Raw genomic sequence first — 25,087 nt, 5'->3', positions numbered from 1 at the left:
GAAAATCTTTGAGACGGGAATAATGATGGGAATAGTGGCCATAGTTATCACACAAGGCACGAGGGTAGTTTTTGCATAATGATCAGATCTTCTTAGCTGACTCAGGTAAGGTGACATGGACCTCAGGAAGTTAGAATTAGGGAAGGTATCAGTGACTACATCCTTAACATGTGGGAGTTTAGGAAATTTATTGGTGGCATGACCACAACATCTCACAAAGCGCAAGGAGGAAGTGGCTTTGGCAGCTTAGGAGGAGCTGGAGTTGCTGGGGAAGCCTTGTCTTGGGTTCCTTTCTTTCAGGATTTTCCCCACTTGCCAGATGATTTTGAAATGGGAGTAGGTTCCTGTTGAGGTTGCTGTGGACTTAAGCAAATAAGAGGGTAGGAAAAATTGGTTGGATCGGGGTTAAAGAAGTGTAAGGTTTCAATTTATTAGGTGGATTGTTTGTAAGGGGATCGATGTACCAGACTAGGTTCCCTAAGGTAATATTGGGTAAACTCAACATAGGCATGACAAGTGTAGAATAAACTCCATGAGGTGGGAATAAGAATGGTATCTGACTAAAAGGATAATGCCCTGGAGGAAATACTCCACAATGGTTAACGCATGGGGGAATGGTTCTAGGCGAAAATGGATTATGAGAGACACTAGGAGAAGGAAGTGATCCTTGAGGATTTATATCGACGGGAAGGGTTGAGTCAGGCACAATAGGTTGTGGAGGTGCGGACTAATGTGAAGGCATAACAAAACATTTGTGGGCGTGTGGAGTAAGTAAATCTCCTATGTGGACAGAGGTGATCCCTCTAGCCCTAGAGTGGGTCTAGCCGCAAATAGAACAACTTAATGAAGGCTTCCTTAAACTAGAATCGAATATTAGGGCCTACCTCTTAGAACACTACTCCGCTTGATGATGACCTTGCTCCTTTGCTCTAGCTTCCTTTGAGTTTGTATCCTTCAAATACCTTAAACAAATACATAAGAGACAACAAAAAACTTAATAACATACAATCACATTCAATTTACTTAAAAAGTCAAGGAATCTTAAGCCATTAAATGTAATATGACACTCAATGTAGGAAATAAATCATTAGTTGTATTGATATAAAGCTCAGAAAGAGATACAACCAAAGCCTTGACGTTGCAGGTCTCCTCCGACGTATCCAGGTTCCAACACCACTTCTAACATCTCATGGTTAGCCTCAACAATGGGAGTTTAAGGCTTCTTCCCTTTAGTTCCAAACCAAAACAAACACACTATTCTCCCTTTACACACATAAACTAGAAGGAAAAAAGCTATAAATATCTTGCTGGTTATTCGTGGGTTATTCAAGCTCCAAAAAAAACTAGTTCAGCTTGGAAAAGGAGGAGTTTATATAGCTTTGATGGAGGGGAGATGGTTCCTCTTATTATGGGAGAGGCCTTATCTCTTGGGTTTGTTCCATCTCAATAGGGGAAAGGAGCCCAAACTGAATTCCTCAGCTCTATCCAGCCCAACCATTTACCAGACTTCCGTTATGAAGCTTCTAGACCTAGAAGCTTCGACTCCATATTTAAAAAACTTGCCAAAAGAGGATCGACGCAAGTGATGAAGGGCTCACTTGCGTTGTACGACGCTAGGCCTAGTTTTAAACCCTGCAAATCGGTGTGAGGAAGGAATTGAGCACTAGCGTCAGTCTTGTAAACTGGGATAAAAGGAAGATTCTTGGGAAATGATGCAAAAGGGAAATGTTCTGCCCATGAAGAGGGACATAAGGGCAGTCTCTTCATGATGGGAAAGCATGTAAGGTTCACTGTAGAGGTCCTCTAGGATCGAGGAATGGGGGTATAGGGACAGTGACAAAATGTTGTGTAATAGATACCCCCTAAAGCGTGAAGGCCGAACTAGAGTGAGGGGTGAAATTATTTACAAGTAGATGTGTGGAACCAGAGACTGTCATTGGAAAACCTGAAAGCAAGCATAGATACATATACATCACTAAAAAATATGATAAATGATACATGAAACATGGTATGGATGCAACGATCCAGAGAAAGATCATGTAAATGGATCCAAGGTATGGGCGCAACCATTCAGCAAAGAGAATCATATCAAACTTGAGGTATGGTCGTAGCCATCCAATTATGAGAAGGATCACATATAACAACTCATGGTATGGGCACAACCATCCATTTGAAAGAGGCATTTATATCATCATGATCATGTCACACGCCTTGCAACCTGGACTTTTGTAATCTGAGCCTAGGGTCTTGTACTCCAACACGACCTGATCAAAGTACAAATTCTAACATGTGAATAAGTGTGTTGAAGTCGAACATGCTAGAAATTCGCTTGATTACTGGTCAATGATGCGAACCGTTAACAAGCACGGGAGAAACCACCAATAATGACAATGGCTCTCAAGGTACTAGCAGCATAATTCACAGAATGTGAATAAAGGAACTAAATTCAAACACTCGTGAAATCACCTGATCGAAAGCCAATGATGTGAACTTATCGTCAAGTACAAAGAACTTGACATTTGGGCATGCAATCTCTAAGGTATTGGAAAGGAGTTTCTCGGCCAACTACCCAGATAATGACCTGAAGTTAATAGGAGGTGACCTTGTTGAAGGAGGGCCATGATGTATCCCACATCATTGACATGAGACAAAGAGATGTAATGATTTTGGATGATACAGAGAATCAGGAATGAGTGTAACTACATAAGGATAACTCTTGAACATATCGGCGACACAACTCCGGAGTTTGGAAAATTATGGATCCATAGGATCGGAGGTCATGATGACATGGTAGAGATCAAATGGAAAGGAAAAAAATGAATGACCCAACCCAGGAAAGTCAACGATGAAGTGAGGATATCCCAACCCGACACGAAGCAGAAAGTGTCATGTTCAAGAGTGAGCTGCCGACACAACTGATAGAATTTCCCATTTTCCCCCATCATTTCTGGCAGGTACCCCAATTATTTTTTATCACAAGCTTGAAGGGGATAACATTTTCTTGCAGTGTAAGTCCATCCTTCGGATGAATCCAACCTAGTAAGATTAATGAGCCCTAGGAAGGAGATGCTCATGTCCATCATGGCGATGAATCTGATGTCATTTAAGTTTAATGAGTCCGATAAAGGTGTAACTCAGTATCTTTTTCTTGTTTAGAGAGTTTTAATAAGATATGGAAAAGAAAACTCCACATGGTCCCTTTTCATACATTTGTGTCTCTTGATATCAAAAAGGTAGAAAAAGATACTTGAGGGAACCACTTGACCATGCCAGTCAAGGAGTACCTTTTTCATAAATAGTTTATCCCAGCCCGAAAAAGGGGTAAAATTATATTGGGTAAATGATGTTTTGCAGCCTTTAACGAGTTCAAAATGACAAGAGCTCGACAATCTTTTCGTGTTTTAAGAGTCGAAAAAAGCTTGAAAGTGGACCCCCAATTTTTATTCTCTTTAATGAGTCAAAAAGGGAAAAATGCTTGGCGAACTTTTCATTTGAGTTTTTACGAGTCGAGAAAAGAGATTAAACATGACTTAGCACCATCATCAACAATCTGTCACCTGTAGTTGCACAAGAGGCAAACGTATTATCCAATAAGGTAAAATATCATGAAAAATGAATAAAAAGGGGAAAAGTAAATTATGTTTTACCATTTTAACTTTTTACCTTGGTGAACAATTTTTTACCCATTTGTGCCCTATATTTTTAGGAGCAGATTCAGATCCAGGAGAACGATCGACGATCTGTCAATTGCAGGTAGGAGCTGAGACCCTTATCTTTATTTTCATGCTTGTTTTTTTAATGTTTTTAACAGGTTTTTGGATTTCTGGAGGAGATTTTAGCAAAAAAAACTTAGCCCTCGATCGACACGAGATCCAAACTCAGGATCGCGCCGATCAAGGGTCATTAACACGACCACTTGCACTGTCAGTGCTACTGTTTTTAAACAGTCGCGTCAGTGCCGAGAGTAAGAAAAAATGATTTTTTGCTTAATTTCTCTATTTTGAATCCGAATTTCTTCAGTCAAGGATGAATTTTGACTTGATTCTATGGTTTTTGCAAGCAAAATACAATGGAAAATGGTCGATTGGAAAGAACATGAGCATGAGGCAACCAATTCACAAGCATTGGCAGACCCAAACTATTTAAATTCCCTGAGGAACTGTGGGCTCCTCAAATTCTTCCTTACACTGGGTCTTCGGGCTCAACCTGAGCTACTGCAATATTTGATCAGTCTTTGGGACATTAACTGAGAGGTTTTTGTGATCCGGGATCAAGAACTGGAATTAGAAACTTCAGACATCTATTTCATCACCAGATTGTCTCGAAGAGGGGAACTAGTCAATCTGTATGGGGCCAGGCCTACATGTTTCTTGAAGAACACTGCCTAGATGCATTGAAATCAAAGATAGGCAAGGTAGATATCACGACTGTTAACGACCTTGTGTTGAAAGTGTTGCTTTTGACCATAAACAAAGTTGTTGGGGCTTACACATTGCATGGGTCCAATAATTCCAAGTTTCAGTATGATATAGACTGCACGACTCCCACTATCTTTAATTGGGTGGAAGACATGAAGGTGAACATGAAGCACCAGTTATCCAAAGCTAGGGTAGGAAACATGAGGTAGTTCCGATATGGTTCCATTCTAGTGACCTTCTTTTTGGAGCGGATGCCACTATTTCACTATCAGCTTGTAGAGGTGAACCCCCAATTGCCACGAGATCCACGGATGGTCTGTTGGAGTGAATTGATGCCCAGAACTGGTGGGGGCTAGCATATGTCATACAAGCCCACCTTATTTTTGTGGTTAAGGCATCAACTGATCGTGGTTGAGGATTGGCCTTATAACAGTACAGACTTCCACGACAATCCTTATATTCGACTCCTAGAGGGAGAAGATTATGATGATGGATGTAAGCAAAACAATTTTAATTTTATGATTTTTTATTGTTTTTTGAAATATATGCATTCGTGACATTTTGATTTTGTAAATGAGATGTGTGACCAGAGCGACCAACCGGGATATCCCCGATCGCCAGGCATGTTGCTCGATAGTCTGATATTTCTCCTTATTAGGAAGGAGTTGATAAAGAGGAGGAGATCATATGAAACATTGAGGGATTGAGCAAGGGTATCCTAGAGTATGCCCGGGTGGGTGACATCCCATGCCAGTATTAGCAGCACATAGTGGGGGTGTCTAATCGGATCCGCCATTTACTGACTCGAGTAGTACGAGCAGTAACGTGCTACCATGATCACCATGCTGAGTAGTCCATAGTTTAACATTTACTTTTTTGAGGCCTACAAGCCACGGATGTACTGAACACATATCTTATTTTTTGGGGTTTTGATGTATGACACTCAAACATTATCGACATATATATATATATATATATATATATGTGTGTGTGTGTGTGTGTGTGTGTGCTATATTTCTTGCTTACTATGATACAAATGTTTTGTTTTTTTCACATGTTGCGTAAATGTATGTCTAACACATAATTAGCTAATGCATCTGTCAATGTATTCATATGCCTAGGAATATGAAGGTATGTGAAGTAATCATTTTTTTTTTTCCAATAGACGAATACGCAAATACATTCTTAATATGTGAGGGTTTCTGACGGAATATTGCCCATTGAGCTGAAGAACAACAAGCTGTGATTCGAGGTTAACAACCATTTCCCGAATGTCAAGAGCAATGGCTTCTCACAAGAGTTCGATGACAGTGCTATACTCAACAATGTTATTAGTTGTTTTACCCAAACAAATACCTTTAAGATCAATCAACTCACCTTTAGGGGTGTAGATAGCCCATGCCACGGAAGATAGATTCTGGGTACTATGGAAAGCACCATCAGCGAAATCGACATAAGGAGTCACAAACATCTGCAAAGCAGGTGGAGACATAATTAGTAGGAAAGTTGCTTGAAAAAATAGACCAAACCAAACCAACTTGCACAAAAGTTAATAACACAATTATGTAAAAAAGTAGCCATGCAAGATGACTCAGGCATAGTACTTCTTGACGGAGTCCATTGCCAGACTCGGGTAATGAATCAAGAACGAAGAAAATTGGTGTTTCATTGTTGAAATGACGTGTAAGTATCGAAGTAGCCAAATAATAGAGTAAAACTCATAAAAGGATGTGTCCCCATGCCCCCCAGGCGAGTGAGGGTTACGAGTCATAAGATGAAAACCCCTTTGCGAAAATGGGTCAACGGTAGAAACTTGAGGAAACGAGGCAAACCTAAACTCATGGTGATAAAAAGGTGCCTCTAGTTGAAAGATTTTGACAATATTAGGGTAAAATGAAATGTCAATAAGTAGTACCAGGGTAATATTACCCATATTCCCTTCTGACCAAACTTCAAGAGTCACAATAGGCATTTGAAGTGGTTGGGTTGGGAAACGAGAAGAAAACTTCTCAAGACAGGTAGACATGACCAATGGGTTAGGCAAGAACGAGGAACAATGATGAGTATCACTCGAAGGTACTTCCTTCAGAGACATGAATTCCATAATACTCCCGTCAGAGGGAAAATGTCTCGGTAAAGGGATCAGGGGGATCTGAAGAACCAAGCCACGGGGATTGAGAATATGTGACAAGAGAGACACTTGAAACAATATGATCATTAGATACCCAAGATGAAGCCAAAACAACCTCCACATAATTGATCTCGGCAGGGCTTAATGACATAACATCATCCCATGTATCAACAAGATCAGGAGAGGGAAGGACCCAAGGATCAGACTTGACCGAGATCATGTTGAGGACAGAAATATGTGGAGGTGGGAGTGGAAATATACCCATCAAGGCGAGGTCTTTAAAAATTGTAGCCCCCACACTCTCATAAGGAGCATTGTTATGCTTCACATAGGGAACATTACCATCCGAGGAAGAAGAGAAGAAAGACAACTGGTCAACTGTGAAAATCTTCTCTTGATGGGGAAAATGGAGCACGCATAATAGAGAAGAGGCCACAACATGCATATCATGGGTCCAAATCCGTCAAAGTAGAAGATTATAATTAAGATTTGCATCCACAATTTCTACTTCAACATGTATTGTCTAGCCTTCCAAGGTAATGGCAAGGTTCAGAAGAACATCGAATGGTTGAGAATCATGCCCATCGAAGGATTCCAAAGTGTTAGGTGATTGGTTCAAGGTAGGAGAGCCAATTTCCTTCCAACAAGAGACAAACATGATGCAGGTGGAAGCACCTTCATCAATGATGGTCTTGTGAATTGTCTTCTCATTAATGATCACCTGGATGAGAAAGCAAATCTAATGAGGTAAGTGTGGAACGTGGTTTTCCAGATCAAAACAAATAATATTGGAGTTATATGGATCAATACATGCAATAATCGACATCAATGCTTTCCACTGAGATGGAAAACTTTGAAGGACCTTGAGAGCAGACATAGCTGATGGAGCTGGAGAAAAATCCTCAACAATGTTTTAATGTTGAGCAACTCAAGCGTTTGAATTATATGAGTACTTTTACAACACACCACGAGAGGGTGGTCGAATAGTGGAATCTAGATTAGGTTAATATATATGGAGAGGACCAGAGGAAGACATGATAGAGGAGGAAGGGGGCCTTCTTTCTCTTCCCTTGCTGTCGGGGTAGGTGTCTGATAATATTTCGGTTTGGTAGCCACATTTACCCGTGATATCATCATAAACATTTGGGAACCTAAGGAAGCAGATGACTGAGGTTGGTCTACCATTTGGGTCTGCTGGGATGGAAAGGGCTCTTTCAGGATAGCTGGGGTCCCTTTGAGCAAACAACTAACTTCAGATCATCGGGGACAATCTTTAGTGTACTGATCCTCCTCATAGCTGAGGCATGGATACTTGGTCTTCCATTGAGAAGCATCACCAATAGATGACTTAGGAGGGCCCTATTTCAGGGCATTGATTTTACCCTTGCCTTTACCCTTGTTTTTACCTTTATAGGATTTGTCCGCTGTGGTAGACTGGACAATGTGAACCTCCGAGATTTTACCAAGACTAGGTGAATTTTGAGAGGAATCATTGGAAGAAGTGTTTGAGACCGACTTCTACTTGGAAGAATACTTTGCGGGGGATAGTGCACCAATTACTCCATCAACAGGAGGTGTAGTCGGAGACTTGGATGTTGCTAGATCAGACGATGGTTTGGGTGCATTGTGTAACATATCATATAATGTGCCATATTGTGAGTAGACGAGGTCTAGATACTGGGAACACATAATGGCTTGTTCTTCAGTGACACATCCACCCATGGCCATGTCCTCAGAAATTTTGCTGATGAATGACTTAGTGAACCATTCGGTCAACAACTGATCAACAATTTCAAACTTGATCAGGTGATGTCGACGCCTCCATTCATGGATGTGATCGGAGATATGGGTCATAGTGTCTTGCTTAAAGGACGTAAGAAGATGGGTGCTAGTTTCATAATGAACTAGCAGCCGAAAATGTGTGAGGAAAGCCATAGCGAGAGTGTTAAAGTCATTGTAGGTACCTCAAGGCAATTCAATGTACCACTTGGCTACAACACTTGTGAGGGTTTGCTGAAAAAGTCGAAGATGAATAGAATCATCAACATACAAATTAGAGGAGCACCAGAGGTGATATGTCATCATGTGGGCTTGTGGATCCTCTTTCACTTTTCCCTCAAACTTTGAACAATCGCTCGGAATCTTGGATGGAACTGGAGGCCAGTATGGCGAATGAAGAATGGGATCATTTGTGAGTCTAGAAACATCTGGCAGCTCCAATGTGGCCAAGAAAGGAAATTGCGTATTAAAAGGCATTTGGGGCCTCTGAGCATGCTCGGATTGCAGAACCCATCCTTGTTGATAAGGATTTTGTCCCCATAGTGGAGGATTTTGTCCATATGGCATTTGATTTTCCCCCACTATAGGTTACCTTGCCCATAGGGAGGATTCTGACCTAGGTAGCCTTGATACTGTCCGACCATAGGATGCTAATAAGCAACATATGGGTTAAAAGGCTGTAGAGCCTGTTGGCCTTGGAAAAATGGATTTTGAACCTGTTGCCCTTGGACATAAGGGTTTTGAACCTACTGCCCTTCGACATAAGGATTTTGCACCTGCTACCCTTGGACATAAGGATTCTGAACCTGTTGCCCTAGGACATAGGGATTTTGAGCCTGCAGCTGTAGGACTTGACCTTGGCCTTGCAAAGTTTGACCCTGTTGATATGAGTACAAGGGTTGCTGCTACCCGTGTTGACCTTGTTGCTGTAAGGTTTTCCCTTCGACTGCAGAGGTTGACCTTGTGAAGGCATAGGTTGGGAAGCTTTGTGAAAAAAATGCGCCTGCAACTGCAAAGTTTGCTGCGATTGTTGCAAGGGTTTCCCCTGCGGTTGTTGTAGTTGTCCTTGCTACTGCAGTGTCTGCCCTTGCTGCTGGGAAGGTTGCCCTTGTAGCTGCGAAGGTTGCCCTTTCTACTGCAAGGGTTGCCCTTGCTATGGAAAGGGTACTTGAACAGTTCCTGGAGCAATACCTTGAAGTTCCCAAACTGAATCTGGTCATATCCACTAGGCATGGTGGATGGACCAGGCTGAACATAAGGTCCAAATTGAGGGACGCAAGGTGGATTTACCATCACTTGTGAAACATATGGAACATAAGGAGGTTGGAATGGACCTTGTGCCACATGTGGCTGCTGGTACTGGATGTTAGTTGACCTAGATGAACAGACAAGGTTTAGCTGGTGGTATTGGACATTAATCAATCCAGAAGGACCTACAGGGTTTGGAATAACACCGAAGAGGGCTGGTTCATCCCAACCATATGAGTTTGTGAGCCACTCACAATGGTTGCACCAAACATCATGGAAATATTTGGGTTTTTCCCCCTAGGCGGTGGGACAACCTGCCCACTTACTGGAGGTGTTGAAGAACTTATAGAGACTTGACTCAAAACCGTTGATTGAACTGGAAGAGGAACTTGAAATGATGAAACGAGTGGATTCGGAATGGTGGGTTGCACCAGAACTGATGTGACTGCAGAATGCACAATCAACTGAGAGGTCAGGTTCTGAATGAACAAACCTGAGGTAGGCATAGCACCAGATGAATAGATAGGGTTGTGATACAACGACAAAGCACTAGGAGTGCCCGACACCAACTGAGCTAGAGAGGTATAACCATGCGGCAATGAAGGCCTGCTATGATCATGGTAAATGATGGTTGGAATGCTTCTTGTGTAAGGGAAACCTTCAGGAGGGAATTGATATCCCTGTTCATCAACAATGTGAGGAGTGTGTGTAGCATAAACCTCCGAGTGATCCAGAGAGGAGACTGGAATATTGCCTTCTGATTCCATGGGTGGAAACAAACAACGATGAACAACTGAAGATGTTCGAGGGGATAATTCCAAAGGAATACCCAATTGATCGTATGGATTGTATGGATGATGCAGTGATATCACAATAGGATTGAACAAAGGATTCAGAGGGAAAACAACCAGTCATTGCTGACCTTCAGGGGTCAGAGGACTCTTGGGAGTTTGGATAGGATTATCCAGAGATTCTAGGCCAAATTCGTAAGGGTTACCAGTATCTGATGGGGAAGGACGAGATGACAAAGGTTGAATACTCAGAACAATTCCAAGTTCAACACCCTGATCCTCAAGTGGCTGTGGAAGTTCAAGAAAAGGCTCCTCAGATGATCTTTCAAATGGAGGAGAGGAAGAGGAACTGGGTGAACCTGATGGTTCAACCACGATGACTTTGTCTCAAATAATAAGAAGAGAGAGATTAACTTCAGGGATTTTACAAAATTTATTAAAGGTACTCACGATGTGGTCCAAAAAGACTATGAGGAATGTTATGTGATCGTGGGCAACAATTTTTTAAGACGTTGAAACAGATTGGTGCTTTTTCATGTTTTAAGAGTTGAGAAAAAATAAAATATGACTCTATCTCTTTCGGTTTGAAATGAGCTTGAAAGGACAAGCGGTTGGTGATCTTTTTAAATTTAGGAAGTCAAAAAGATCAAAATGACTGCCCAGGATAATCTAGGAAAAAAGGATTACCAGGTAACCATGAACTGCAGAATACCTCTAGCGAATTGAGAAGTATGGGCAGGTAATCTCTCCGAATGTTGTGTTCGGTGTATCACGTTTACAAGGTGGCAGACTATGCTTCCAACGAATAAAGGATTGCAAACATAGTGGGGTCTCCCTTTATATACAAAACGGTACGAGGATCACAAGTCTGTACTAGCACTGTCTAGTGCCGAAGAGAACGAAAACTGCTACGTTTAAAGATGCTGGAACACATCTCTAGCCTAGACCTCTAAAATGTGAGCATTAGGTTTCAAATGCGCCTTAGGTTAATTGAATACATTTTAAAATTTACCTTGAAATTATGTCTCAGTTTTCAGGCCCTATCGATGTGACTCAAAAAATGCCTATATGCAACTAAATGAGACAAAACCATTTCAATTCGATGAATGTTTACACTAATGAGAGTAGAGAAACCAATCAATGCAACAAACAAGCAACTGAAAGCAAGATGACCTTTTCACTACTTCGATTTTGAAAACAAAATAATGAAAGTTATTTCCACTTCCTATCTTTCCCATCAAATGCACTTCAAATAGTCCTTTCAACAGTAAAGAGAATTCATTTCTTTTTGAATGCAAATGATGATGCAACTCCAGTTTCCAATGATGCTAGCTAATGTAACATATTGATTCAGGAAACTAGACTGATCTATTTTTCAATGGAATGATGAAATGAATTTTCACACAAACATTTCAATGATTTTTTTTTTTCAAAATAATCAACATCAATCAAATGCCAAGCACAAAGAGAGAATTCTTTCTAAACCAATGATGCAAAGACTCAACCAAAACAATACGATAAATGTAATCTATGCCTGAAAAGAGATGCTTAATTGAGAGAAGAACAAACAACACTTTTCAAACTTATCCAATTGAAATCAAAGCAATAAAGGGACTAAAAACGAAATGCATGGAGCAGCTAACCAACAACTTGACTTGCTGAGTACACAAATAGCTGAATGGACAATGACCTAGATGCCCTAGGGTCACAAACCATCCAAAGACTCAAAAATCAAGTAGGGAAATCTAAAACCAAACAAGCACACAAACCAAGCTAATGAAGCTTTTGAGTCAGGGAGAACACAGGAAAACAGGCTAAGAGGCCAAAATTAAGAGGGCAAGACACAGTGGTTATGATTAAGGAGAAACCATGATCTTCACCTAAAGGAATCAGTGCGATTTCCTAAGTGACAACAAGCGCCACAAGGGGGGAAGATGCGACTGTTTGAGAGAAATTCACGCTGGTTGGCGCCACAGTCAGAAAATTAAACATGTTGATCGAGGATTTCAAGAAAAAAATAAAAATTTTCAAAGGCAAAAATGTTGGGTCCCTATAATACTAGTGATTACCCCATTACTATTGTAGTTGCATACCTTATTAATATTGTTGTGCCCCTATTATCCCCATATTGTTATTATTGTGCCCCATAGAATCCCTCTATTGTTATTTTTGTGGCTTTATATTATTATTGTTAGGTCGGCTGGGTTATATTGTGACTACTTAGACTCCTATATATAGAAAGGAGGTTTTGTCATTTGAATCATCCAAGGATTGTTCATTTATGTAATGTAAAGGAGGTTTCCCCCTCGAAGAGGCTGAATTCTAAGGCATTGGTCTATCTTTTCTATCTTTTCTTGAGCTGGTTTCATAACATTTGGTATCAGAGCTTTGGATTCTAGGGTTTCACTGCTCCAAATAGGTCATCGTGGAATTTTCGCTATAACTCTTTTTCTGCGATGTTTCAGATGCTAAAAAAAAACCGATTTGAGAAGACATCGCGCTAAACCTTGGATCCAAATTTCAGAGATTTTCGCGCTATATTTATGGAGATATTATCTGAGGATGTCGGTCTTTTTGCAGAATCCTGAATTACATTCCAAACAGGTGACCTGGGAAAATCGTCATAACTTTCTCTTTGAGCATCGGATTGAAATTTCATAAGAAGTTACAAAAAGAGGATAGACTGTAGTTTCTTGTACGTATTTTTCAGAGCCAAAGGTCGAAATAGTGACTTGTGGCACGTCGTACAAGTTTGCTCTACTGAACTAGTCTATAATCAAGTCACTATGGGAGATTTTGCATAACTCTTCCTTGGAGAATCCAATTTGGGTCAGACTAGTGGCATTGGAAAGAGGACACAGAGGGCTACTGCAGGTCACAATTTCAGAACTGGATGATCAAAAAGTGCAGAGATACATCAGAGGAAATATCGATCTCCTACAAAGTGAAAAAAGGTGTGTAGATTTTTTTAAATTCTTGCTTAAGCTTGGTTTGAAAATTTATTTTGAAGGAATTCAAAGGGCATAGTAGAGCATTATTATCGGTAATTGATGCCCCAAGGAAAGAAAATGAAAACACCTAGTAAGCAACCTGAAAGCTCTAGCATGACTCATGAAGAAGAGGAAGAAATGCTACATGATATATCAAAATTACAAGAACAAGTGCAACAAATGTCACTCTCACAAAAGCTAACAGAAGCTAAGATAAATGGTGTGGAATCTAAGATAAAGGGCGTGGAAGCTAAGATGGACAATTTGAAGATAGATTTGAAGACATATTTGAAGAGAGACATGGCAGATTTGGAGACAAATTTGACAAATTTCCTACAAGAAATACTTACTAATGGTGAAAAGGTAGTAAAGGAAACTCATGATGCGAACAAAAAAAATGTTAATAATGATTTCTTAGACTCTAATGTGGGATCGAAGACCCACCATATTTCAAAAATCGATATGAGGAAGTTTGATGGCAAGGATCCCGCAACATGGATATTACAGATGGAGCAATTTTTCGATCTCAATAATGTGTAAAACACACAAAAGGTACGTATTGTAACTTTATATTTGGAACCAAATCAGTTTGTATGGTATCAATGGCTTTGCTCTCGTAAAAGAATTATCACTTGGGAAATTTTTACAGAAGAATTGACAGCAATTATGAGGATACAAAAGCAACACTTTTTTTAGCCAATTGATAAGTCTCAAACAAAAGGGTTCAATAATGGAGCAGATTGAGGAGTTCCAAAAATTGAACATAAGGGTAAAAAATATTCCAGAGGAGCATAGGATTGATGTGATCATAGGGACTTTAAAGGATAATATCCAACATGATGTTTGCTTTTGGGAACCTGATTCATTAGAGAAGGCATTCAGGTTAGCAAGAAAAAAGGAAAGCAAAATTATGGCAACCAGGAAGCATACCACTCACAACTATAAAGATGGAAGTGTTGTTGCTCCTAGTCTTCCAAAACCTATAAGGTTGACACCACAACAATTGGAAGAAAAAAGAGTAAAAGGGCTTTGTTACAGTTGTGATAGAAAATACACTAAAGGTCATAAGTGTGCTAAGAAGAAATTATTCTACATAGATTGCGAAGAGGAAGAAGAAAAAGAGAAAGAAAGGTCAAAAGAAGAGGATATACACCAGGAACAAAGCCTAGATAAAGAAGAAATGAATCCGACCATATCTTGTAATGCATTGGCGGGAATTACCACTCCTCAAACCATCAAGATAGAAGAACAAATCAAGAAGAAAAAGGTAATAGTGTTGATTGATTCAAGAAGTACCCACAATTTTATTCATTGTAAGGTAGCAAAAGAATTGAATTGCTTCTTATATCCAGCACCAGAGTGTCAAGTGATGGTTGCAAATGGAGGAACAATAAATTGCTTTGGAAAGTGCCATAATATCAAGCTATCCATGGGAGAATATGTATTGACTAGCATTTAGAATATGGGAGAATGAAGACTGAAGACATTCAGAAAATAGCATTTAGAACTCATGAGGGTCATTATGAATTTTTTTCATGCCTTTTGGCCTTACCAATGCACCTTCAACATTTCAAGGTTTGATGAATTCCATTTTCAAACCATTCCTTAGAAAGTTTGTGTTAGTATTTTTTGATTATATACTAATCTACAACAAGTCTTGGAAGGATCATGTTGAACATGTTGATAGGGTGCTACAACTATTGGAGGAGAAACAATTATATGCAAAAAGATCCAAATGTTTCTTTGGAGTACAAGAGGTGGAATATCTGGGTCATATTGTATCTCATGAAGGAGTTAAGGTAGACCCTAGCAAAATTAAAGCCATTAAGGAATGGAAAATCCCCACATCCATAAAGCATCTGCAAGGATTTCTCAGGTTGACAGGGTATTATCGCAAGTTTGTTAAGAATTATGGGAGAATATTAGCACCTCTAACAACATTATTGAAGAAAGATGCATTTTCATGGACTCCAGAAGCAACAAAGGCCTTCGAACATCTTAAAGAGGCAATGTGCCAAGCACCGGTCTTAGCTACACTGGGCTTCACAAAAACCTTTATTGTGGAATGTGATGCTTTAGGAAATGGAATTGGTGCTGTTTTAATGTAAGATGAAAGACCCATTGCTTTTGAAAGTCGTCCAATCAAGGGAAAGTTTTTACACAAAGCTATTTATGAGAAGGAAATTTTGGCAATACTCCATGCACTTAAGAAATGGCGACCCTACCTAATGGGAAGACACTTCAAGGTAAAAACGGATCATGATAGCCTTAAATACTTTTTAGAACAAAGATTATCATCTGAAGAGCAACAAAAGTGGGTCACAAAGATGTTGGGTTATGACTTTGAAATCATCTACAAAAAAGGGAAGAAAAATGTGGTGCAAGATGCACTCTCAAGAAAGGATGAGGATGTGGAAGCATTGTTGTGCACCATTTCTATTATCCAACCAGATTGGATAAATGAAGCAAGGGAGGAATGGAAGAATGAAGAAGAAGTGTGGGAACTTATTCGAAAGTTACAACAAGATTCTAGTACGTCTGATACATTTAGCTGGCAAAATGATTCTTTATGGTACAAAGATCACTTATACCTCTGTAAGAATTCCCAACTAAAGCAAAAGATTCTTATGGAATTGCACACTTCTCCCTTAGGAGGGCACTCAGGATTTTTAAAAACTTACCACAGGTTTAAGAAGGAATTTTTTTGGGATGGCCTTAAATTGGATATTAAAAAATTTGTGGCGGAATTTTTGGTTTGCCAAAAAAATAAAGTTGAAACAATTAAGACATCGGGTCTATTACAACCTTTATCCATTCCAAGCCAACTTTAGAAGGAGGTTTCAATGGATTTTATCATAGGTTTACGCAAGTCTGAGGGAAAGAGTGTCATCATGGTGGTAGTTGACAGACTTACCAAGTATGCACACTTTTGTGCATTATCACATCCATTTAAAGCCATTATAGTTTCTACTGCATTTATGGAAACAATTCAAAAGCTATTTGGAAACCCAAAGATTATTGTAAGTGACAGAGATCCTATTTTCACTGGAAATTTTTGGACAGAATTATTTTCTTGTATTGGTACTCAGTTAGCTCATAGCTCATCTTATCATCCTCAATCTGATGGGAAAATTGAGATAGTAAACAAATGTTTGGAAGGATATCTTCTTGCTTTGTATCTGATAAACAGACACAATGGGTCAAATGGTTGCCTCTGGCTGAATGGTGGTATAACACTTCCTTCCATACAACAACAAAAATGACCCCATTTATGCCACTTTATGGATATCAACCACCATCCATCACATCATATTTAAGAGAAAATTCTAAGGCTCAAGCAGTGGAACATCACATCGAACTTCAACAACAAGTCCTCCAACTCTTAAAGGATAACCTCATGTTGGCACATAATAGAATGAAACAACAGGCAGATCAACATCGTAGCGAAAGAAGTTTTGATGTAGGTGATTGGGTATTCCTACGGCTACAACCATATAAACAAATATCCCTCAAGCAAGCTAAGAAGGATAATAAATTATCACCAAAGTATTATGGTCCATACAAGGTGTTGCAAAAGATTGGTACTATGGCATACAAATTGGAACTTCCTGCAGCTTCTCGATTGCACCCAGTTTTCCATGTTTCATGTTTAAAGAAGGTTATAGGCGACAAGCTTTCAGTTCAAACAATATTTCCCGAACTTGACGAGGAAGGAGAAATTATATTGGAATCGGAAGCAGTCACAGAAACCAGAACTCGACAACTACGAAATCGATCAATTTTGGAGTATCTTATCAAGTGGAAGAACTTATCCGCTGAAGATTCCACATGGGAGGATGAAAATTTTATACAGAAGCATCCAGAACTACTCAAGCGTTGAGGACAACACTTTTTTGAAGGAGAGGAGCATGTTGGGTCCCTATAATACTAGTGATTATCCCATTACTATTGTAGTTGCATCCCTTATTAATATTGTTGTGCCCCTATTATCCCCATATTTTTATTATTGTGCCCCATAGAATCCCTCTATTTTTATTTTTGTGGCTTTATATTATTATTGTTAGGTCAGTTGGGTTATATTGTGACTCCTTAGACTCCTATATATAGAAAGGAGGTTTTTTCATTTGAAACATCCAAGAATTGTTCATTTATGTAATGTAAAGGAGGTTTCCCCCTCGAAGAGGTTGAATTCTAAGGCGTTGATCTATCTTTTCTATCTTTTCTTGAGCTGGTTTCATAACACAAAACCAAACCTGCCACTGTGAATTTTAGACTAAGAGCAGTAAACCAAGAAAAGAAGAGAAACCAAAGGAAAAGGGTGACACTACAAAAGTTCACACAAACCATGAAATAAAAAAGACAATCAAAAGAGAGAGATGGCTTCCCCAGTATGTTTGCCAATTTGTGGAGTAGGTAAATCTCCTTTGCAGACAGAGGTGATCCCTCCAGTGCTAGAGTGGGTCTAGCCACAACTAGAACAACCTAATGAAGGCTTCCTTAAACTATAATTGAATAAGAGGGCCTAGCTCTTAGAACGCTACTCGACTTGATGATGACCTCACTCCTTTGCTCCAGCTTCCTTTGAGTTCTTCTTCTTCAAATACCTGAAACAAATACACATGAGACAACAACAAACGTAATAGCATAAAATTGCACTCAATTTACTTAAAAAGTCAAGGAATATTAAGCCATTAAATGTAATATGACACTTAATGTAGGAAATAAACCATTAGTTGTATTGATATAAAGCTCAGAAAGAGGTACAACCAAAGCCTTGACGTTGCAGGTCTCCTCCGACGTATCCGGGTTCCAAAACCATTTCTAAAATCTTATGGTTAGCCTCAACAATGGGAGTTTAAGGCCTCTTCCCTTTAGTTCCAAACCAAACCAAACACATTATTCTCCCTTTACACACATAAACTAGAAGGAAAAAACTATAGATATATTGTTGGTTATTCAAGCTCCAAAAAAGACTAGTTCAACTTGGAAAAGGAGCAGTTTATATAGCTTTGATGGAGGGGATATGGTTCCTATTATTATTGGATAGGCCGTATCTCTTGGGTTTGTTCCATCTCAATAGGGGAAAGGATCCCAAAATGAATTCCTCGGCTCTATCTAACCCAACCATTTACCCGACTTCCGTTACGAAGCTTCTAGACTTGGAAGCCTTGACTCCATATTTAAAAAAATTGCCAAAAGAGGATCGACGCAAGTGATGAAGGGCTCAATTGACCTGTATGGTGCTAGGCCTAGTTTTAAACCCTGCAAATCAGCGCGAGGAAGGAATTGAGCACTAGCGCCGATATTGTAAAGTGGAATAAAAGGAAGATTCTTGGGAAATGATGCAAAAGGGAAATGTTCTGCCCATTGTTACACAACATTTTGTTACTGTCCCTATGCTCCCCATTCCATGATCCTAGAGGACCTCTACAGTGAACCCTACATGCTTCCCCTTCATGAAGAAACTCTCATTGTGTCCCTCTTCATGAGCAGAAAAATTCCCTTTTGCATCATTTCCCAAAAATCTTTTGTTTTTCCCAGTTTACAAGACCGACGCTAATGACCATTGTTCTCCTCGCACCGATATGTAGGGATTATAACTGTCCCTAGTGCCAATCAGAGTGACTGAGCCTTGTTCCAGTTGCATCGATCCTCTTTTGGAAAGTTTTTTAAATAAGGAGTTGAAGCTTCCAACTCTAGAAGCTTCGTAACAGAAGTTTGGTAAATGGTTGGGCCAGATGGAGTCGAGGATGTCAGTTTGGGCTCCTTTTCTCTATAAGGATGGAACAACCTCAAGAGATAAGACCTTCTCCCATGAGAAGAGGAACCATTTCCCAACCACTCATTCTATATAAAACTCCCTTTTTCCCAAGCACAAGCTAATGTTAATGTTGGTGTGCTAGTGCTAATTAAGTTTGGAGTAATCAACAAGTTATTCATAGTTTTAGCTCTCTAGTTGTGTGTGAGGGAGAAGTGTGAATTTGGTTTAATGTGAAGACTAAAGGGAAGAGCCTTAAAAATATCATTGTTGAGGCTATCATGGAATGCTAATAGAAGTGTGTGGGAACCCGGATTTGTCGGAGGAGAACAACAACGTCAAGACAACGGTTGTAATCTCTTCTTGATTTAATATATATGCAAGTATCAATTGATTTCCTACATAATGTGTCATGTCACATTTTTATGGCTTAATGCTTCTTGAATTGTTAACTAGGTTGAATTACAATTGGTCTATTATCACGGTTGTTGTTTACTTGTTTTAGGTGTTCGAAGAAGGAAACCAAAGATAGCTTAATCACCAAACGCGATAAGTGTACTAAGAGGTAGGCCCTATTAATTGGTCCTAACCTAAGGAAATATTCCATAGAATGTATTATTTGTGGCTAGACCCACTATCAGGCTAGAGGAATTCTTTGTGTCCACACTTAGAATTTTACTTCACCACACCCATGAAGAGGGACATAAGGGCAATATCTTCATGATGGGAAATCATGTAAGGTTCACTATAGAGGTACTCCAGGATCAAGGAATGGGTAGTACAGGGAAATGAAACAATGCTGTGTAACAAGGCGACCCACAATGATTGGAGCTTGCAAAAACTCGATGGGATTAGCTCAGAAGGAGTAGGTGGTGGGCCATAGTAAGAACTAAGAAAAGATGAATCTCTATAAACCCCTGGAGAGACAGACGAGATAGTCTTATTGTCAACCACACAATAAATGCACACTGTGGAATATCCGAGCCCAGAATCTCATAGAAGAAATGTTGGATTGAGGGTAAGTCTGAGCTTTTGGATCACAGTACGTCAACTGGTCAATTGTGACGATACTTCCATTGTGGGGAAAATAAATATCGGTGAACCGCAGATGCTATAACTGAAATTTCATAAGTATAACTACAACCCAAAAGGATGTTATAGTTTAAGGGAGAATGAATGACTTCGATGTCAATAAAGATGGTCTTGCAACAATTATGATTGGGTAGTTGCGGTATAAGCCAAGGGGATGAAAAAGATGAGCATCCCATGCAAGTAGAGTGATGGTGGATAGGGATAGGTTAGGGGAACCAAGTTTCTTCCAAACAATGACAACCATCACACAGGTGGATGTGCCTTCGTCAATGATACACCACTGAACAATGGCGTTTCTAATGGAGACTGGAATTTGAAATGCAATGGATGAAGGTAAGGGAGGATTTTCTGACTTGTCAACATGAAATACAATCATATTATCATCTTAAGGGTCCATGATGCCCAAAGAAGATAGTATAGATTTTCCTTGTGATGGGCATGTCTGGAGAACTTCCAGTGTTGACACCGCAGCAGGAGATTGCACCAAATCATCTACTATGCTATATGTATGGGCAACATTGGTAGAAGAAAGATTTCGATGTAACGAACCTTTGGGGATCTTGGTAATAACCTCAACCTTAGGCAAAGGTATCTGTAAGATACCATTTGGTGACGATAGAGGCTTAATGGACATTTTGGGCTAGGACTCAGTCATAGAATTAGCGGGTGGCTTGTCATATTGGCATGATCGAGTCTGAAGGTTGACGTGTTCGGTATTTACCTCATCAGAATTCATCATAAGAATATGATAATCATGGTGAATAGATGGTGGAGCTGGTTGAGCTGCTTGACCTTGTGGAGGTTGGGAAACTATGTATCCTTGGTGAGGAAAAGGATTGGTAAGCACAACCAGTTGAGATGAGGCAGGAGGAGGAGGAAGGGCGGTGGGCTGCGTTCCTCAAGATGCAACTTGAGCTTCCCATACTTGCCGCATCTAAGTTAAAACAGGACACTAATGGGTATAATGACCATAGAATTCACATCAAGAACAAGGTTTCTTCGTATGAAGAGCCTTGTTCTGCTTGGGTTGACTGTCCTATTTCTTGATTGCGGGATTAGGTTGAGGACCCTAAGGGGCATTGGGTGGTGGACCCTGGTTGCCTTGATTACCTTGAGACTGCTAGTTCCTATTACCCTTCCCCTTGTTTCTTTTCTTGGGGTTTAGGGGATTGGGTCTACTTTACTGAACATACACTTGTCCTTGAGGGGGAGGTGGTTGCTGCGGCAGAGGGGGAGCAGGCATGGGGCGCTGGGGCACTGGTGCCCAAGGAACTGGAGCGCTAGGCTATGCATATGGATAATAAGGAGATGGGGCGAAATTGGTATAATCAGGGGGAGAAATAGCTAGCAATTACATCTTTTGATGTGGATGGGGATATGCATATGGTGTGCTAGGACCTGGATAAGGATTTCCCTGAGGAGGATTGGGGGAGGGATAATTATAAATGGAACTGGTCCCTCCCTGAGGTTGACCATAACTCATCTGAGGTGGAGCATATGGTTGAGGGTGTGAAAGGGTTCCAACTATGCCATCCGCAACATGAGATTCCCATGGTGCACTAGTAGCACCAGGCCGAGGCAGATCAAGGATAACAATATAACATAACATGACTAGGCGTAAATTAGATCAAATTTTTGAGCTATTTGGAGTGCCTCTTCCTCAGTCTGAGGAAAGTGTGATGCAACATCCTTTACAATGGGGGCCAACAATGATCTAAGAAACCAATCCATATAGAATCAGTCTTTGAAGTTAGGATCTCTATAGATGCTCCTCCTCCTATGCCATTCCTGAACATGGTTAGAAAGGTGAGTGGTACAAGTTTAACGGAAAGAAGTCAAGAGGTCGATACCGGTATCATAAGAGAGAGGTAACTTGAAATGTGAAAGAAAGTTTGTGGCAAGAGTCACTAAAGTGAAAAGGGTTTCTCTGGGATGGTCGACATACCACTTAGCAGCAACTCCAATGTGCATGCATTGGAACAAACAAAGACAAATGGAGTCTTTGGTAATGGAATTAGATCAACACCACATATGCAAGGAGAGAACATGATTAGTTGGATATTCTCTAGGATTATATTCAAACTTGGAGATGTCTGAAGGGATTTTAGAAGGCATTTCTAACCATGTGGGATCGTGGAGAAGAGGATCATTAATAAGCTGTCTAAAATATGGGAGACTTAATCTAGCCATAAAAGGAAGTAAGGGAGAAGGGGTGACCACACCGGTGGGTGTTCCATTAGTGGAGGTACCCTGGTTAGCACCTGGGTTACCACCCTGGGGTCCCGCACCCACATTGGTGCCTGATATGGTGGCAATATGGGGTTGAGAAGACGTGAAATCAGAGGTTGAAATGGATGAATCAATAGAATCAGAATGATGACTTGATGGAGGACTGGGAGGATGGACTCTAACTCAATGGGGAGGAGTAATATGTCCTAATGGGAACTAAGGGCGAAGCCCTCGAATTCAATGCGAAAAAAGCCTTGGAGGAACTATGGTGTCTAGACTAAAGGGTAATGCTAGGAATAAAAGAGCAACAAACAACAAGCAAACACCTAGTGTAGTGGTGCCAAGTGTAAACTAACTATTTTAATGATGTTACTATAATACAAATAAAAACATCCTATCAAATAAAAATACCTCTAGCCTATAGGTGATCTAAATGCTCAAAAAATCATAGATATACTATTTCAGATGGACTTCCAAAGAGCTTCTTATTTGATAGAATCTAATCCCCACACGCAAATTTTCCAAGAGAAAGATGGGGTAGAGGACCAATTGCTTCCCACAACCAGTCCTATGAGGTGTTTTCCTAAGATTGGTCACTATGGCTACCTTCATCCCACAGGGGTGGTCGAGTCTTGAGCTTCTTGGTAGCCAGCCACCACACAAAATTCCACACCACGTGTTGGGTAGCCCTAAGGAGAACTACTCACACGATGACCTAACATAACCCCCTCTGAATCAGGTTTCTGACGCACTCTGGCTTTGACCTTGGGATGGTGAAGGATTTTAAGTTCCCTAGTATGTCAACTTCTATGTCTCAATGAAAGTGACCGATGGGTGTTATTGGAAGCATATCCCACCGACCCTACACCTACAATACAAAATATTGTTTGACCCTGATGCCCAAGTGGGCTTAATCTATGTGTGTTGATTTATTAAAAGTCTTGGATTTGCAGTGTTAACCAGGCTCATGTTCACTTAAGGTGTGAGTGTGTGAAAATGTTTTGTCAAGTGGATAAGTTAATTAAGATTGTTTCATGATTCCATATGATGCTGAAAGTAAAATGTTGAAATACTGTAAATGAATTTGGAAATGACAGAAAAATAAATAGCCAATCAAGCACACAAAACCCCACCCACAAGGCCTACTAAGCAGCTAAGAAAGAGAGGGAAAACAAGTAACTCAAAGACACATAAAGAGGCCAATAAGATCTAATGTCAAGGGACTGGGATCTAAAGGCTCTAAGTTACTGTAAATGATGTAGGCAAACAACAAAAATCAGAGGTGAGAATTGCTGCAAAGGACAAGTGTCAAGCTCAAAGACCTAGGATGCTCAAAGGGATCCTAAGGTGGAAATGGAAAACCTAAACTCTAAAGGGATAAAAGGTAAAATAAACCTATCCAAGAGATCTAAAAAGTAATGGATCATATTTGAAACAACAGTGGCTAAAAATGTTGAAAACCCTAGACTCCTCACTCAACAAATCTCTTCCTAACAATGTGGAGGTGTACTCTAAACCCTAGGGGTATTTTTCCTTTCTTCAAAGAGATAAATTAAGTGGATCCAGCCCTAAGGGAGACTGAAAATAGTGATGAAGTACCCAAATCAGTTTGCAGACAACACTCTTGAAAAACCTGTAAAAAAAATGAAAAAATTCCAAAAAAGGTACAAAATGCAAGTCCTAACATGTTTTTGAGGAAAATACAATTTTATGGCCAAAAAGTGTGCTTTGGAACTCACTTATGGGGCTAAAAAGTGCGCTATGTTCCCGGAAGTCGCGATCGGTAGATCTCACACGGAATTTTCCATGTCCAGCTCGACTGCTACTTATGACCTACGGAAAAGACCAGAAACCCAACAGAATCTGAAAATTTGACAAAATAGGGTTTAATACTATAAATAGAAATTGAGAGGCTAAAAATAACTGAAGAAAACCCTAAAATTTTCTGAAACTTCAATCACCCAAGAACATTGTTATTACACCAATGGAGTCGCCATTTGTTAGTGTGAAAATTCTTGGAAGGTGTACCAAAAATACTTCACTTAAGTCACTAGGTGACAAGTGACCCTAACAACAAGTTGATGGCTGCTATCATCTTAGATCTGAAACAAAAAATAGAAAACCCGTAGTAAAAGAAGATAAAATCCAAAACAGAAGACAACAATAAAAAGTATCAAGTATAATAACCCAATTGGAAAGACTATTTTAAATGAATACATATTTGATTGATAACACTTGGTGAAGGAGATTTACAAATTGGTCTGTAAGTCCGCCTCTGTGGGATGGGTCCTTTGATATCCTTGATGCTTCAGAAAGTGATTCTCTTTCTCAATATGCGAAAAACCCAAACAAAAGTGGAGAACTCAAAATGGGAGCTCAAGAAAAATGATGATAATGTTGATGATGATTATGATAATCGTGAAGAATGAATGAAAAACCCTCATTTATATAACAAAGTATGGAGTTAATCTCGAAAATGGAGAATAATAAAATATTATTAACCAAATTCAAATCTAACTACTTGGAATAATTTATTATATTTATTGGAGAGAGAAAATATATTTAAAATGGTTAAATACCTTTATCTAGAAATAATTAACAAATAAAATGATTTATTAATTATTTCGTGAGAAACAAGAAAGGTGTGAAAT

The sequence above is a fragment of the Pinus tabuliformis genome, chromosome 9 (assembly GCF_031772625.1).
Source record: "Pinus tabuliformis cultivar Carrire ecotype Pingquan chromosome 9, CPIR1, whole genome shotgun sequence".
Taxonomy (NCBI): domain Eukaryota; kingdom Viridiplantae; phylum Streptophyta; class Pinopsida; order Pinales; family Pinaceae; genus Pinus; species Pinus tabuliformis.
This window is presented reverse-complemented; position numbering follows the sequence as displayed.